At 35.8% G+C, this 17,481-nt stretch overlaps 1 protein-coding gene and 1 long non-coding RNA gene across 20 annotated transcripts in view; one reads left to right on the forward strand and one right to left on the reverse strand.

Moving 5' to 3' along the window:
* Positions 1–17,481, forward strand: part of HDAC9 (histone deacetylase 9) — a 920,581-nt gene that overhangs the window by 310,738 nt on the left and 592,362 nt on the right. The window lies entirely within an intron of this gene.
* LOC140599725 (uncharacterized) overlaps positions 1–17,481 on the reverse strand; it is an 87,991-nt gene that overhangs the window by 36,642 nt on the left and 33,868 nt on the right. The window contains exon 3 of one of the 3 annotated variants that reach the window (XR_012002707.1): positions 3,095–3,245. The exons of the other annotated variants lie outside the window; for them this stretch is intronic. This is a non-coding gene — a long non-coding RNA (uncharacterized lncRNA). The remainder of the gene's footprint in view (positions 1–3,094; positions 3,246–17,481) is intronic. 3 annotated transcript variants of the gene reach the window in all.

The raw sequence follows: 17,481 nt of genomic DNA on the forward strand, positions 1-17,481 counted from the left end.
TCACCTTCCATCAGACTTTATTCATATAATCCTTTGTGACACTTATTTGTTTCCTTGTCTCTTTCCCCTCCTGACAGTCTCTTCTGTAAATAACTTAAGTATCTTAATGCATGATTGGGTGAGGTAAGGGGTGGGCCAGGGTAGGAGACAGGGGCCAGTTTATGGAAGCTTTTGTTTGCTAAGATGAGGAGCTTGAATTTTATCCTGTTTGTGATGAAATATCATCAGAAAGCTTCAGATATGTGAGAAGTGTGATAAGATTGTTGGTTGAAAGAACTCATTCTTATGACAATGTGGATAATGAATCTGGAGTTGGGGGACTGGTTAATATTTAGGATTGCTGAGGTTGGAATGAATTTTGTAGTGTTAACGGCACCTAAGATAGCTGACTGAATGGTGGCTTTCATGCCCTTCTTCATTGGCTGGGTGCCTCTTCCAAGAGAAAAGTCAATAACACACCATATACATTGTATGAACCTTCAGAGAGAAAATTTTGGGTGGCATAGCAAGTCTAAAAAAAATCCACGGGAAATATGATGTTCTAAACAGAGTGATTATATAAAACACTGGCTTGTGGCTTAAGCAAACACAATCATAGAATTGCATAGCTGTGAGTCAGAGCCGGCTAGGTCCTTAAAGTCCCTTGCTTGATAGCAAATTAGTGGCTAGGGAAATATGTTTACATTTCATTTCTTATTGTACATCTGATTGCATGTTTTGCGAGCTGGATACAAAATTTCTTTATTTACAAATTTGGAGTAGGGAATTATATTGACTGTGCATACAGACTTAAACTTCCCAGTGAAGTATATATAAATACAGTGAGGTATATCCTTACATAGTAAGAGATTGCTAATTTGCCATTTTATTTCAAATAGAAATGTGAAGAAGATACTATAAAGAAATCCAGTCACACTTATGGTAAAATCATCACTACTATAGAGTGGCATAGAAGTCTCATGACTTGATCACTAATAATTTATTGGTGTGAGGCAAAACAGCTATTTTTAATTAGTTTCTTTCTATGTGATTCCACATTTCTTTCTGTCATATAACAAGCACTTTATGACGCTCATTACTTTCCTGTGTTTTTCCTCTAGACTGTGTGATTTTTGAAGGCAGGGCCTGCTATATATTTGGTTGTAGCCTTTGTAGCCCCAGAGTCTAACAGAGTGCCTGATTTTGGTAATTATTCCATGTATGTTTGTTAGAATTGAGTGCCAAAATGAATTGAGTAAACAAATGTAAATGAATAAATGAAGAAATGTTAGTCAGTGAACTGTAGGTGAGTTGGCCTCCATTGTAAACATTTATTGTGTACCTACTATTTCCCAGGCTCTGGGCTGGTATAGCAATGGTAAGCAAGACAGAAATAGTTCTTAACCCTTAAAGCTCTTGCTTTCAAGGGCAAGACATATGTTAATCAAATAACTATAGAGGACCACTTTCCCAATCTATGGGTTTTTTGACCTATGTGTTGAGTTCTTTGCTCTGTTTCTAGAATAACCTCTGGGTTCTATTTGATTATTTCTGTTTGTGACCCAAGAATCACTTCTTCTTTGCCAAAGGAAAGTGTTCCTTGAACCCTTGAATGTCCCCTGTAGTGGGTATCCTTTGTTTACCAGGGACAAAGAATGTTGTACATTTAAATTTGGCTTCTCTGTTGATTCCATTCTGAGGTCTCAAGCTGCTGTAACAACCTCAAAGTGGAATGGCAACTATGTAGGCAAACAAGAATCTGAAAATGAGTGAACAGGCAATAGGAACAGGGGATTCCAAGTGCATATCCATCCTTTCATGACTGGTCAGTTCAGGGAGGAAAATCTCAAAACAAAACAAAAACCATCCCATGGCTCTCACAGTCCTTACCAGCACAATATGGCTAGGCACTTAGTAAATTACATATGGTTCAAATTCTTAAAATTCTATGAAGCATTTATGAGTTGAATGTTAGAGCACCAGGGATGCCTTGGTTTCGTAGAATAGTAGTAAAGCTGGCAAAATGGTTTTTAGACGTTGGTTAGGACGGCGCTCTGGAGGTGTTAAAGGAAAGTAGTGCTGCTATCCTCAGTTGTTGAAGGAAATCTGATTATGTTTTCTTTTGTCTAGATATGTAAGAAAATTCGATTATTGGGGTAGATTGAAATCCTTTAAGATTGGATCCTAAATCATTTTTCAGGTAGAGATAATGAAGTAATAAGCACAAATGCTTTGGACCAATACTTGGGGATCTACCAGAAGTGGATTTGCATTCTGGTCATATTCTTTTTTAAAAAAATATTTTATTTATTTATTCATGAGAAACAGAGGTGGGGGGCAGAGGGAGAAGCAGGCTCCATGCAGGAGGCCCGTCGTGGGACCCGATCCTGGGTGTCCAGGATCATGCCCTGGGCTAAAGACTGTGCTAAACTGCTGAGCCACCCAGGCTACCTCTGGTCATATTCAATTGTGTGTTAATGGTCAAGTTATTCAGCATTGTACTTACATAATATTTGCATTGTGGAATTATTGGGAGGGCTAAGTGAGATGATACATAGAAGGCTTTCCATTCTGCTTGGTACAAATTTGTACTCAACACATGCCAGTTATTGTTATGATTATTCTTAATCTGTGGATTTGCTAGGAAGGAATGAATTCTGTTAAAATCAGCAGATGTTGAAGAACCAGCCTAATGATTTGTGCTCATTAGATGATCAGATACATGAGGGAAGGAATGTGTTGTTTTTAATCCCTGTACTTACAGTACCTTGTTCTTAGGTTATAGAAGGCACACAATGAAATAAGAATGAATGAATGAACCACATCCTAACTTGTGTCTGTCTGTTGGCCTTTATGTATGTAGATATTCTCTCAGTACAGAAAAGTCAGACATCATATAATACCTCCACTAGCTTTCTGGCATAAATCTTTTAATTACCCCCTAAGGAAGCCAGTTCACATAAATAAAACACTAGAAAAAGAAAATAGCTCTGCCTGGTATTGTAAGTTCAGAAAAATAACCAATTTCTTAATATGGTAGTAATTCCTAGTATGGCTAGCTGTGCTGGGACTGAGACCAAGGGCTTGACACTAATGGGCCGTTTATGAAACTTACATAGCCTGAAGTCATCTTATCGGAATGTCGTTAGTAGCCATCACCATTGTTACAGGAAAGAATTGGGAGACTTTTTCTTTCTTGCAGTGCTCTCTTTAAATTGCTGTATTTTGTGGGCTCCACATTTGAGATCATGGTTTAAGATATTCACCTAAGAACAAACAGTCCCAGTAAATGTATGATAATTTCTAATGCAGCCTCTTGGTAATGGGAACGAAACAAACAACACAGACTTACCAATAGTGCAGCCACACTAGGAAAGGAACAGATTGAATTTGGAACCAGAGTGACCGAGTCCAAATAAAATCCTTCAGGTAGCGATTTTTTTTGAAGAGAATTAAATCCATTTTTAGAACTCCATATTTTCACTAACTTTATGCCCTCCATAAAGACATGATTTTTGATATATATTTGTGTGCTTTTACTTCTTGTGACCTGGGTAAGGAATCATGCCTGAAATATAACTGCCTTGGAAAAAAAAATCAAGGGAATATTTTCTAGGTTTTGCTGACTATGCCTTGGAAGCAAACGAATTATGGTACAGGGCTGGAACTTTACCTACTTGTTAATTAGCAGGTTAAACTTTTATGAGTTTCTGGTACCCTGGCGATACATGACTATTAAAATTTGCAGGTGGTTCAAGGGGAGAGAGATGTAAGTTCCTGTGCTAGTAATATATCATAAAAGTGTGTATTTCATGTGCCTGTTGTGAAAGTGGAGACTTTAATACTCTTTCACAATATAAGCTGATTAAGGAATCTTTATGGTTCTCATTAACTATGGGTCTTTTTCATAGAAAAGTGAAAAGTGTAATGCTTATAGACAGAAGCATAGAAGAAAATAATTAGCCACAGTGGTACCTCTTTGAGACTTAACTGAAAGCTTAGTGACACCGTCTACATTCACCTCTCAACCCTCAGAAACTGCTCTTGTTGCAGCAATTGTTTCTACCGCATGAAATGCTGTAAATCTGATGTTTTCATCTTTCCCCTTAGAAGACAGTGTTTGCTTAATTACATTTGTGTTATATTTAAATATTAGCATATTTATTTTCTTGAGTCTACTTTTTTATCAGGAAATATAAAGACAGATACTGTGGTTAGGGATATGATTCCACACAATAAACTAAACTGTGGGAAAAGTGATAGGATTGTAGTTTTGGGGAAGCTATGCTTTTTTATATTTTCTATGTGGTTTTGGAAGAAGGGGGGACCCTCAAATATTGGCTCCCTTAATAATTTTCCCCCAAATCTTTTAAGTAACTTTCCATAATTAGTGTTATAGTTTATTTTAACACAGAGACATGATGAAGTCAATTAGTTTTAATTAAGAAAAGGTGGGAAAATTAAATATAGCGAATATTTATTTTCTTTCCATCCTGTTTCATTAAATCAACATTTTTCTTATTTTTTGGGAGAATTTCTGTTTGTTTCTTTCAGTGTTAAATCATGATCCAAAAACAGCTCTTTTGAATTACTGGATTATAATTTAGTGTTTTCACTCTATTGGTATACGTATAATGTTTTAAGGTGAAGGTACTACGTCCGTTTGTTGCTGAGAAAGAAAAACAGAAACTTTCTTCAAGCATATTCCTTTAAAAACCAATGGGACATGCATCACTGCTAACAATGAAGAAAGAAAATTGTACTGGATAGACAATCCTGTTAGGGCTTTTAGTTCTGACATCAGTCATAAGAACCTTTCTTCAAAACCCTGTGTGCCAAGAACCTATAGTACTTTGGAAAGAGAATGTTTACTGAAGCATTCTTTCTAATTATACACACACACACACACACACACACACACACACACAACACTGTTAAACTATATTTTTATGATGACTAAAGAATTTTGTGGCTTTTAAAAATAGTTTTTAAGATCTCATTTTCAAATGTGTGACAAAAGAGCAACAGATACACAATAAAGTTAAAAGGAATTATAGCTCATAAATATTTGTTCTCTTCACCTTACCCTCTTTTATATTTATTTCAGTATATTTTCTTCAGGAAAGAAAAATTATAGTTTCTTTGGACCTGATGAAATGCAAGAAGGTGGGAATAGGCTTCTCTCTGAAATTTTTTAATTGAAAGAGTACTTCAAATGATATTCTTATCAAGTGTAAATAGTCTTTTTAAAAATGTGGTAAATATAAGCCTTACCAAAAGTGCACTGTTTTAGTAAGGGAAGCAAACTCCATTTTGTAGGAAAGATGTTAAGAAAGTAAAAAAGGGAGGAGCAGCTCTAGAGAATTAGAATTCAGTCAAAGAAGTATTTGAGAATCAAAGCCTGGTTTTGGAAATCTATTTCTTGCCAGGAATAAAAGGCGCTAAGCTGCTCAGCAAGAAGCAGTTTGCAGCATAGGCTTGTCTGTCAATGTTTGGTTAAGTGCTAATAAGTTAATAAGCCAAAGTTCCAGTTTTAGGGTACTTGGTGTATCCGCAGAGTGCTGGTGGGTACCTCACCTCCCAGAAAAGATCCAAATCATCCTACAGGAGTTATTGGAACTTACTTTCAGTATTTGGCCTTTTATTAGGTGCCTGTCTAGGAGAAACATTTATCTAAAAATAAGTAATATGGATATGCCATATATATATATATATATATATATATATATATATATATATATATATATATTATTTCCTAGCCAGAAAAACTAACAAAAAAATAGCTCACCAAGAGTACTTTAATAATCATAAATAAAATACAGGTGGAATGTACGAGTCAGAGGTATACTAGAGTGTACCAGTTGAGGCAAGGGTTTCAGCAAAGGAAGTCTTCTGTAGTCTACAGGACTATAATGGATAATGGTAGTGATGGTTTGTAGCTTCATTGGTGGGCTTTGTGCTATGTGCCTCAGAATGGTTTAGTTTGATCACTTGATTTTCTGGAACCCTGCGGTGGAGAAATGATTTTTTTCCTGTTGGATGAGGGCCGTGAAGTTCAAATGGATGAAGTAACTTGCTGGGCCTTGCATCACTAAGAGCCTCAAACCCATGTATGACTTGGTCCAAACCTTGAGCTCTTTACTATAGGCAGAAAACAAAGCAAAGGTTACTCAAAATAGAAACCATATGCCACTTGCAATAGGGACATACAGCGCCATGTTTTCGTAATTCAACTGTAAGAAAGAAGTTATATACGTATTAGAAGAAATGACAGTCTAAAAAAATGAAGACTCTCTCTAGTGAAAACTTGAGAGTTTAAAACAATAGTATAATGAAATGGATCATTTCTTTTTCTTTATCTGTATTTAAGAGAGTACTGATTTGAAAAATTTAGGAACTCATGTAATCTAAAACAGTTTAAACTGCATTATAACAATGTCACTTCAAGTTTATAAACTAAAGTCATCTTCAGATTAACTAATTAAAAATGTGATTTGACTTAAACTATAAAAATTCTGAGTCAGTAATATATTTTTATTACTGTATTTTTTGAAAGCATTCATTAGTTTTAACTGTCAACTCAATAGGGACGGTGTCACCATAATTTGAGGAACATACAAAATAATAGTGTATAATTTCCTATAAATATTTCTACTATGAATTGGTATTTCATGCAGTGAGATCACAAAAGGAAGGTAGAGCAGGGAGGAATTGCAGACATAGCAAATTTAATTTGAGGAAAAAGTTCTGATAACTATAATATACCAATGGGTCTCTAGGTTTAATTAAAAACCTATAAGAAAAAGAACAGGATTCTTAAAAGTAACAGTTGCAACCTGGAGTCCATCTCTGGATTCCTAAGAGTGCACCAACTTAAAATTGTGTGTTATTATTAATATTTAAAGGTCCTAACGTTAATAGCTTGACTCCCGTTAGGGCTACATAAGATTTAACCTGTTGAGCTTTTTCATTCTTTACTGCCACATTAACAGACTATGATAAGCTCTCTCATATATATTACGAGCTCCATTGGCTATTTCATGTATCTTCGTTTATAAAACATTGTTTATAAAAACCATGTTAATTCTTATGTTAGAAAATTTACTTGCTGAGCAAAATCTCTGAAAGAAGTGGATACTTAGAGGAATAGATAATAACAAAGGGTATGATGAATAGGCTTAGAGAGTCAATGTTCTGTCTACTTAGACACCTAAGTTGGGTAAAATATTTCCTATCTCAGTGTAGAACTGAGGCTGATGTTTATGCAGCCTAAAACTCAAGATATTTAGTATTTGTGTTATTAGATAGTAATGATGAACTCTGTGGAAGATGCTGTGTCAGTGTTAATCTGAAGGTAGTTTAATATTCTGTGTTTTGCCTTGAATATTGTATAAGCCTGTTGTGATAATATTTAAATGAAACTGCCAATAAATTCACTTTAGACTAAGACCACACATAAGAAACTTCATTTCAAAGGAAATTAGAAGGCCAGAGGGAAGAAATTAGGAGTAAATAAATGATGTTTTAAGACTGAGGTACCGTAACTAGAATGCTGCTAAGATATTAAAATACTTAAGCATCTTAAAATGTGGTTATTTAACATTTACTTTTTAAATGTATTGAAACAAAAACTTGAAAAATATTTAAGTAAATGGAACTTTCATTACTTCTTTCATTTGTTAAAGAAAAAAAATGTACTTTCATTGTACTCCTGTAAAGATGTAGCAAAGATATGGGCATTATATTGTATAATACCACTTTTGTAAGATTCACAGGGTAAATTCTTAAATTTAGGATTGAGTAGAATGTCCATTAAAGGACCAACAACAACAAAGGGACTTTTGTACTTATTCTTACGAAACAATGTGAGATAAGTATGTCTCTTCCATCATCATGCTTGATTTTTTTGCCTTGGCCAAAAATGGATTGTATAAGCTACCTAAAATATCTTTAGATATGTGAAAGAAATAAATTACAAGTAAAGAGGTGATCTTGCATCTTGATTTTCTAAGTTATATGGTCTAGCCTTTTAATGAGGAGACTAAATATGTGAGCAATGTATTAAAAACATTGATGTTGACTCATATAGAGAAAACATTGTTATAGTGAATACATATATTTCTTAGAAAAATTAAGAAAAAATATAACTTAAATGAAAGCAAAAGGCTACATCACAAAATTTGTAACTGTGTGGAATGGATGTTAACTAGACTGTTGTGATCATTTCACAATACATAAAAAATATTGAATCATTATGTTGTAGACTTGAAACTAATATAATGCTAAATGTTAGTTTTATCTCAATAAAAAATTTTAAGAGAAATAAATGGATAAACAAAATGTGGTATATACATATGATCAGATCTTATTCAGCCATAAAAAGGAATGGAGTTCTAATACGTAGTATAACATGGATGAATCTTGAAAAAAGTAATGCTAAGTGAAATAAACTATATTCAAAAAAAGAAAGAGGAAGAAGAGAAGGGTACTTCTTATTTTTGTGGACTACCCAGCTTGAATTTATTATTTAATAGGAGAATGGAGGATGGTTGATGTTGATATTTTTTTATCTCAACTCCTTGCTCTCTCCATCTTTATTTTAGAGAATAATCTTTTTTGAGTCCCTTCAGCTTTTATCCCAGTTCCATATGTTCCAAGCCCTTCCTCTTGCTTCTTGCCTTCATTCTGTAAACCGTCCACTTCTTTCCTTTCTCCTTACTTTGTAGTTCCCAATCTTTCTTCTCTTTGTTCTCCTGTCTCTTTCTCCTAATTTTATAGATGAGAAAACTGATGCTCAGAGGCATTAAGTAGCTTGACAACGTTTACACAGCTGCTAATTGGTCCAAGCTGGGCAAGAGCTCTGATGTCCTGTGTCCTGGCACACAGCTTTTCCTGACTTTCTAATTGAGTTATTTCGTAGATTAGAAGGTGATGCTGATGGAAAGTTCTCAACTTTTTAATGTGTTTATGTTTTTCGGTCTAAACTAGAACGTACACAGGGCTAATATTTCAGCCAGTTCACACTGGTACTATTGAACCAATTGTTAAAATATTGAAATATTTCCAGAATGGCTAATAACTAACCACTGCTAGGACCTCTCGACTGTACCTGCTTCTGCTTCACCTCCTTCAATGCCTCCTTCAGGAACCACTGCTCAGTCTCTACTGTCTTCACGCTTTGGCACAGTAGCAGTCACAGTGAGGAGTTTAATGCTGACAGATAAAATGATCGGTGAAGCTCTTTGGGTTTTTATACAAAGACACACTCTTTAACATTGTTTATCTTTTAGGTTTATTTCATTCTCAGAATAATTAGAGGGAAAATTTAATCTCCTAAAAGAATGCTGATTCAAGGTTTTTCTTATTTTGAATCCCTTCCTTCCTTCCTTCCTTCCTTCCTTCCTTCCTTCCTTCCTTCCTTCCCCTTTCTCCCTCTTCCCCTCCCTCCTTCTTTTCCTTCCTCTCTTCTGTATTCGGAAATGCCTAGAAGCAGTGTTTGAGGAACTTATACAGTATCAGTATCAGATTTTTCTAGAAATTGTATCTACTCAAAGTTTTGCAAATGTATTTCTTTCAGAGATAATTTAAAAGTTTTGATCTTGGGGACACCTCGGTGGCTAAATTGGTTAAGTGTCTGCCTTCTGCTCAGGTCAGGATCCCAGGATCTTGGAATGGACCCTATATCTGGCTCTCTGCTCAATGGGGAGCCTGGTTCTCCTTCTCCCTCTGCCTACTTGTGCGCACGTGCTCTCTTTCTCTCTGTCAAATAAATAAAATCTTAAAAAAAAAAAGTTTTGAACCTGAAGTAACTCAAAATATCTGTACACATTTTGTGAATTCTTAGTATGGAAATACTACTGTTGTATCTTTAATGTATTATTAGAGTTTTAAAATGTAGTTTGTTGGGACACCAGGGTGGCTCAGCGGTTAAGTGTCTGCCTTCAGCCCAGGTTGTGATCCCGGGGTCCAGTGATTGAGTCCCACATCAGGCTCCCTGCAGGGAACCTGCTTCTCCCTCTGCCTGTGTCTCTCCCTCTCTCTCTCTTTCTCTCTTTCTCTCTGTGTGTGTGTCTCTCATGAATAAGTAAACAAAATCTTTAAAAATAATTTTTTTTAAATGTAGTTTGTTGGTGCGCCTGGGTGGCTCAGTTGATTAAGCATCTGTCTTCAGCTCAGGTCAGGATCTCAGGATCCTGGAATTGAGCCCACGATTGGGCTCCCTACTCAGGGTGAGGTCTGCTTCTCCCTCTCCCTCTGCCTTTCCCCCTTGCTTATGGTCACTCCCTCTTGTACTCTCTCTCTCTCAAATAAATAAAAGCTTTTAAAAATTTTAGTTTGTTTATATGGGGAATTATATTGATTGATTTTCAAATGTTAAATCGTTCATGCATTTTTGGGATAAACCCTACCTTATTATGATGTATTATTATTCCTTTTATAAATTGTTTAATTCAATTTGCTAAAATTTTATGTATCATTTTTGCATTTATGTTCATGAGGGATGTTAATCTATATCCTTTCTTGTAGTATCCTACTCAAGTTTTAGTATGAAGGTAATGCTGGCCTCATAGAAGGAGTTGGATAGTATTAGTACCTCTTCAGTTTTTTGGAGGAGTTGTTAGGCTTGATATTAAGTTTTCTTTAAAATTTTTAAAGAATTCACAAGTAAAGCCATCTCAGCTGGAATTTTCTTGTGGGAATGTTTTAAACTAAATAGTCTACTTCCATAATAGATATAGGATTATGTAGATTAATTATTTCTTCCTAGTGAACTTTGGTTGTTAGTGTTTCAAGGGATATGTCCATTTCCCGTAAATCAGCCAACTTTTTGAAAAGCTTGTTCATAATATTGCCTTAGTATTTTTGTAATGTCTGTAGACTCTGTAGTGATGTCACCTCTGTATCGTCTTTTTTTCCAGATTTTAAGCAAATTGTTGACACATTCTTGTTCATATTGTTTCTAATGAGATAACTGCTTTCATTCTTGGTTACTCTGTAGATTAAATGTCTTTCTACTTTGGATTGTAAATTATATTACCTTTATCACTGGTTTTGAATAATTTGATTATGATATATTTCAGATTAGTTTTCTTCATGCTTCTTGTGCTTGGAGATCACAGAGTTTCTTGGATCTGTGGGCCTGTAGATTTCATAAACTAGGATAATTTCTTTCACATATTTTTCTGTCTTCTTCCAGCCTCCTTTGGGAACTCTACTTACACATGCATTAGACTGCTTAGCATGATTCCATAGCTCATTAGTGCTTATATTATTATTTTATTCCTTTTCTGTGTGTATTTCTTTGTGGATGGTTTCTATTGCTATGCCTTTGAGTTTACTGATTTTTTTCTTCTGCTCTGTATACTCTGCCATTTATCCCATCCAGTGTATATTTTATCTCACATATTGTAATTTTCACCTCCATAAGTTCAGTTTCTTTTTCATATCTTTCATATTTCTGCTTAACTTTTTTTAACATATGGGTTACAGTTTTAATAACTGTCTTAATCTCCTGTCTGCGAATTTTAACATCTGTATCAGTGCTGTGTCAGTTTCATTTAGTTGGTTTTCTCATCATGGGTCATATTTCTCTGCGCTTTTTGAATGCCTTCTAATTTTTTTATTGGAAGCTAGTTACTGTGATTTTTAACTTGTTGGGAGCAGGACGTGCTGGGCCATCGGGGCTGTCAGGCGCTCGGATATTTTTATATTCTTTAAAATCTTGCTTTGTTCTGGGAAACAGTACAGGTACATGTCAACAGTTTTATTCTTACAGGTATTGCTTTTAAGATTTGTTTCGCAAGATTAGACTAGTATTTAGTTTTGGATTGATTATTCCTGGTACTGATACAACACTGGCCTGGGTGATGGGAGCAGGCACTAGTCCTAGCCTGTGTGCTGGTCAGTTGCCTCTAGGGTTTTCAGGAGGCTCTTTCCCATGCCTCAAGCAGTTTTCTCACGCATATGTGCTGGTACTGTGACTGCTACTCTGCTGAATACTCTTTGTCAATTTTCAGAGTTTTAGCTATGTGCAGCCCTGATCCTTCTGGTACTCTGTCCTGAAAATTCTAGTTGTACTTCTTGGAATCTCAGATCTGTCTCCTCACATCTAATAGACCGTCAGGCTCCTCCTTGGCTTTCCTTCCCTGTGCCATCATCTAGAAACTCTCTCAAGGCAACAAACATGGACAGTTATGGGGCTCACTTCATTTATCTTCCACCTCTTAGGATTAGTATCCCATGTTACTTTGAGTTCAGGATCTTAAAAACCATTGTTTTAGTTTTGGGTTTTGTTTTAGAGTTTTAGTTGTTTCGGGCAGAAGGATAAATTCAGTTCTTGTTATTTCATATAAGTTGAAAACAGAAGTTCTTTGACACTTAGTGAACAGCTGAAGTGAGAAGACTTTGAAACTGAATATTGAAGTTTCAGTCTCAGAGCGTAGAACTCAGTAGAATAAATCCTAGTATTTTGGCTGTTAGATGAAGCTTTATATTATTTTTTTCTTTTCAGAAAATAAAAAAATTCTCTTAAAATTATAAAAACTTACAACCCCCCCCCAAAAAAACCCAAACCTACAGCCACACAAACATCTAAAATTTTGTTCAATAAATTCATGAAATAAAATTTTTGTGGGCAATCTAACATTATGTAGGTGGTTCCCAAAGTGATATCCATGGATGAGTACTTATGTTTAAGGATGATTTCACCAGATTATAGAAAAATGTAGGGAGTTCTTCATAAAACCAAATTTATTCCATTTAAAAGACTTTATTTTTGACCATGTCCTTCCTACATTTTTAGTGATAAAATTCCATGTTTATTGAATTTTTGATGATAGCAGATGGGTAGTAAAGATTTTTTTTTAAGTCATTATCTGGTAAAAGTACATATAAGTGGTCCATCCATGTTGAGTCCCCATAAAATTTTTCTTTTACTATCCTAGGTATGCCAACAGTTTGGAAACGACTGTTTGGCATGCTGAAATACTTTACCTCTACTTTTTTTTTTTTTTTTACAAATATTGATTACCATAAAACTTTATTCAAGAAATCAAGTATTATTTATATTCTTGGGAATTCTTATATTTGAGGATAGTGCATTTTGCCCTATACAACTCATTTAGAATCTTTGTAGACCCTGGGATACGTCTGCACAGCCAGCTTGGGCCATCTTTATATTCCTTCTTTTCTTTACTCTATAGCAGCTGTGCAACTTAATTTTTTCTTCATTGCTTACAAACATTATTTGGAAACTGATGACTGATTTTGATTATTTCCCAATATGGTTTATCTTTATTGTATGACTAGAAAATAGGAATTAACTTTGCTCCTTCTCTCTTTATAATGAACATATGGCCAGTGTCTTAATGTGTGTGTAACCTTGGGTCTCGTGTCCTGTATATGCAATATGTTAGTTTGAGGTATCATACTGCAAACTGCATTGTAAAAATAAAAAACTCAAATTATATTTCAAATAAAACTACTGAGTACTTAATATATATGTATAATATTATATATGTACACAGAGAGATTGATTTATTATAAGAATTAGTACACTTAATTATGGTGAGTAGAAAGCCCCATGAACTGTGTCTGAAACCTGGAGAACCAGGAAAGCTGGTGGCATAATTCAGTCTGAGTCTAAGGAATTGAGAATGGCGAAGCCAGTGGTGAAAGTTCTGGCCTGAATCTTAAGGCCTGAGATTCAGGATGTCTGAAAGCAGGAAAAAATGGATGCCCCAGCTGAAGCTACAAACAGCAGATTGACCTTTCCTTTGCCTTTTGTTCTGTTCAGTTTCTCAACAGATTGGATAATGCCCATCAGTATTGGTGAGGGAGCATCCTTTATTGAGTCTATGGATTAATAAACTATACCAGAAATACCCTCATAGACACACCCAGTAACAATATTTAACCACTACTCTAGACATCCCTAAGCCCCGTCAAGCCGACACGTAAAACTAGTCATCAGGGGGATCCCTGGGTGGCTCAGCAGTTTAGCGCCTGCCTTTGGCCCAGGGCATGATCCTGGAGTTCCAGGATTGAGTCCCACATTGGGCTCCCTGAATGGAGCCTGCTTCTCCCTCTGCCCCTCTCTCTCTCCGTGTCACTCAGGAATAAATAAATAGAACCTTAAAAAAAAAAACAAAAAACTAGTCATCAGCCAGTGAGAAAAATGCTTTTCAATGATGGTTTTAATAATGATAATAATATTTCAATCAGGATAATAATAGTAAACACAAGGGTCAGTTACTGATGTTCTAAGAAATATGTTATATCATTCACAATTCACAACTCTGTGAAGTGGTTATCACTGTTCTTATTTTACAAATAAAGAAATTAAGTCTTAAAGTATTTAAGTAATTGCTCACGATGTCACAGCTAAGGGAAAGCTATACACAAGACTTATGTCTCTGTCAGGAGAAGACCATGCTCCCCTGACTCCAAATGAGAAGATGCTTTTTCTTTTTAGTATTTTCAAACTTGTGGCAATATGTTCCTCTCTCGACATACTTCAGAATCTCCAAAGATGGGCAAATGACTCTATTCTTGTTCCATTTGTTGCTCCCATTATTATACAGAGGCGAATGCTGCTAATGATAAATTACACTCTGTTATTGAAAATAAGCCTTTTATACCTTGAAGAGGGTTGGGAACCTGGGTTTTTTTTTGAAGAATAAATCTTTTCTTTTGCTAAGTTCTCCTAAAAATATTTCCATTTTTATAAAAATGTTCTGGTTTCTTTATAAAAATAGCTGTAAGGATATGTCACTGGCTAGGTTCATTAAAAATTACAAGCCTACGCCATGACTGTGGAAAGTTTCCTGCACTTGGAGAAGGGTGCAGATTTCCGGGGATGGCTGCCCATGAATCTCAGAAGCTTGCACCTGCAGATTCCAGCCTCGGGCACAAGCTCCGTAAGACCAGCCCCTGTTCTGTAAAAACGAAAAGATTTGCTGTTCTACAGAAATGTTTGGAACAGAGAAGTGGACCTCAATGAGATACACAAAACCCATAAACGACTGAGATGAGATAAATTGCCACAGTTGTTTGGGAGGCTGGGTAGGAACAAACCTTCTCTTCCTAAATGTGGTTTTCTTGCCCTTGGGACAAGCACACTATTTGATGACCCAGGATGATTTATTTATCTTTCTAGACTGTTGACAGTCAGAATTTCAGGCCCAGGATTAGGTGTACTCCCTGTAGTTATTTTGTTTGCAGAAATCACTGACTTCTGTTGTGTTACTTTTTGTGATTGCTAGAGCTAACCATGTCAGTTTCTATGCTCATGTCGTCTGGAATAGTAAAATCTTAGCAAATCTCTCTGGGTTTGAAGTATGGGTCCTGGCATAATAATCTACAGTAAAAAGAGTTTCTGCTTTTTTCATGGTTTTAGCTACAGCCTGATATCAGAGATACCAAAGTTTCTTCTTGATACAGATTTTTCATACTATAAAAACTCAGAATGGATACTGCAAACAAAGTAAGCTCTTCTGAAAGCACCCATTCATTTGTTTTTGCACTGACTCCATAGATTTTGTAAAATACCTAATCTCTGTCAGACATTCCACTGGATCCTGGGGACTTCAGTGGTGAAAAAAATGAAAGATAAGATTTCTCTTCTTATGGAGTTCATATTTTAATGGAGAGTTGGAGTGGAGGTGAATAAAATGAACAAAAAACACCAGGTAGTAATACTTATTCGGAGAAATTAAAATAAATTAAATAATCAGGAGTGCCTGGAAGCCTGCTTTTAATCAGGCAAGGATGAGCTTTCCAAGGAGGTGGCATTTAAGTGGATACCTGAGTGAGAAAGAGGCTGACACAAAGATCTGATGGAAGAGCAAGCATTCCAGGCAGAGATGACACCCAATTCAAAGATACTGCTATAATTTAGACATGGCTGGACATCCATTATGTCGCCTTCACTTGCTAGCCTGATTTGCATTCATTTTTACTATTCAGAGTTTTTCTGTACTCTGTCCCATTCCACTTTACCCCTCAAGTTTGTGTATTCTTAATGAAAACTATCTTGTCAGCAGACTGTAGAAATATTGTAAAAAAATAAATAAAAAAAGAAATATTGTTATTTTAGCAAATTGATTCTCTAGTGTTTTCAGGGAATAATTCCACATGTAAAATAATTTTTCAAAATGAATTAGCTTAAAAGTGTTTATTTAAGAAACGTAAATTTCAAAACAATTCCCCCTCAATTTTTTTTTTATCTCAAAATTTGCCTGAAAATTAGCAGATACAACATCTCTTAAAGACACAAAGAAACAAAAATACAGTTTTTTTAATGTCTGGAAAGATACAAGGAACTTTTTTCCAAATGAGGTAACTTTGAAGCTGGGAGACAGATTCACATGTTCATAATGTGGAACTTCCAGGGCATAATTTCCTAAATTATTTCTTTCACTGCCCTCTTGGTAGCTCAGTGTCATGGATGAGTGAGTTTACCTCACAAGTAAGCAGTTAGCTCCCCAAGAACAGACTCTTAACCTTAGCTCGCCACGTGATTAAGCTCAGGGTGAATGCACAAGATTAATGAGCACCCTGAGTGAAAACAGTCTCTTGTAAGGACAGCACTAAATCTTGAAAGTCCGGTTGTTATTGTTTGTGGAGGCTGAGCCCTGGACCAGCCTTACCCCCAGAAGGCATCTCGGTGATGGTCGCTCCCAGTCTGGGTAGATCTTTAATACCTTGACCCTGGCTATCCTGTGACTGGCATAATGTCATTCTCTGTTGTAATCTGATTTTAGGAGCCACTGAATATTCTCAAGTTTTCTCACTGTGTCTAAATGTAGATCTTTTCATTCTTCTTTGATTCTGCTTACTTTCCCTGATGATGAAAAGAGGACATAGTCTCACATCTGGAAGTGCATGCTTTAGTTCTAGTATGTTCTCTCTCAAAGTACGCTAAAGATTTTTTCTTTTCCTAGGATTCATCTAGCAGACAATAAAATGGTGAGAAACAGTCTCATTCTCCTCAGTTTCCCCCATCTAATCACTTTTTGCTATCCTATGCCATTTTATTAAAAAAAATAAAGGGCAGGGGCACCTGGGTGGCTCAGTGGTTGAGCATCTGCCTCTGGCTCAGGGCGTGATCCTGGGGTCCTGGGATAGAGTCCCATATCAGGCTCCCTGCTGGGAGCCTGCTTCTTCCTCTGCCTATGTCTCTACCTCTCTCTCTGTGTCTCTCATGAATAAATAAATACGATCTTAAAAAAAAATACAGGGCAGTGATCACTGGGGAGAAAGGAGAGAAAAGAGAAGCCATCAGTAAACAAAAGATTTAATATTGGCAGGTGAAATGACCTGGTTGGAGAATGCATATGCAAATTGTGAGTAGATTATAAACAAATGCTTAGACACATGTGGAAAATCTGAATCAACTCTCCTCTGCCCAGTTTCCGTCAATTGACTACTTATGGTGGTCTCCAAAGAACACTCTTATGGGCAAGAATGAGGCATTGATTTTATAAAACAGAATCTTCAAAG

The sequence above is a fragment of the Vulpes vulpes genome, chromosome 7 (genome assembly GCF_048418805.1).
Source record: "Vulpes vulpes isolate BD-2025 chromosome 7, VulVul3, whole genome shotgun sequence".
Taxonomy (NCBI): Eukaryota; Metazoa; Chordata; class Mammalia; order Carnivora; family Canidae; genus Vulpes; species Vulpes vulpes.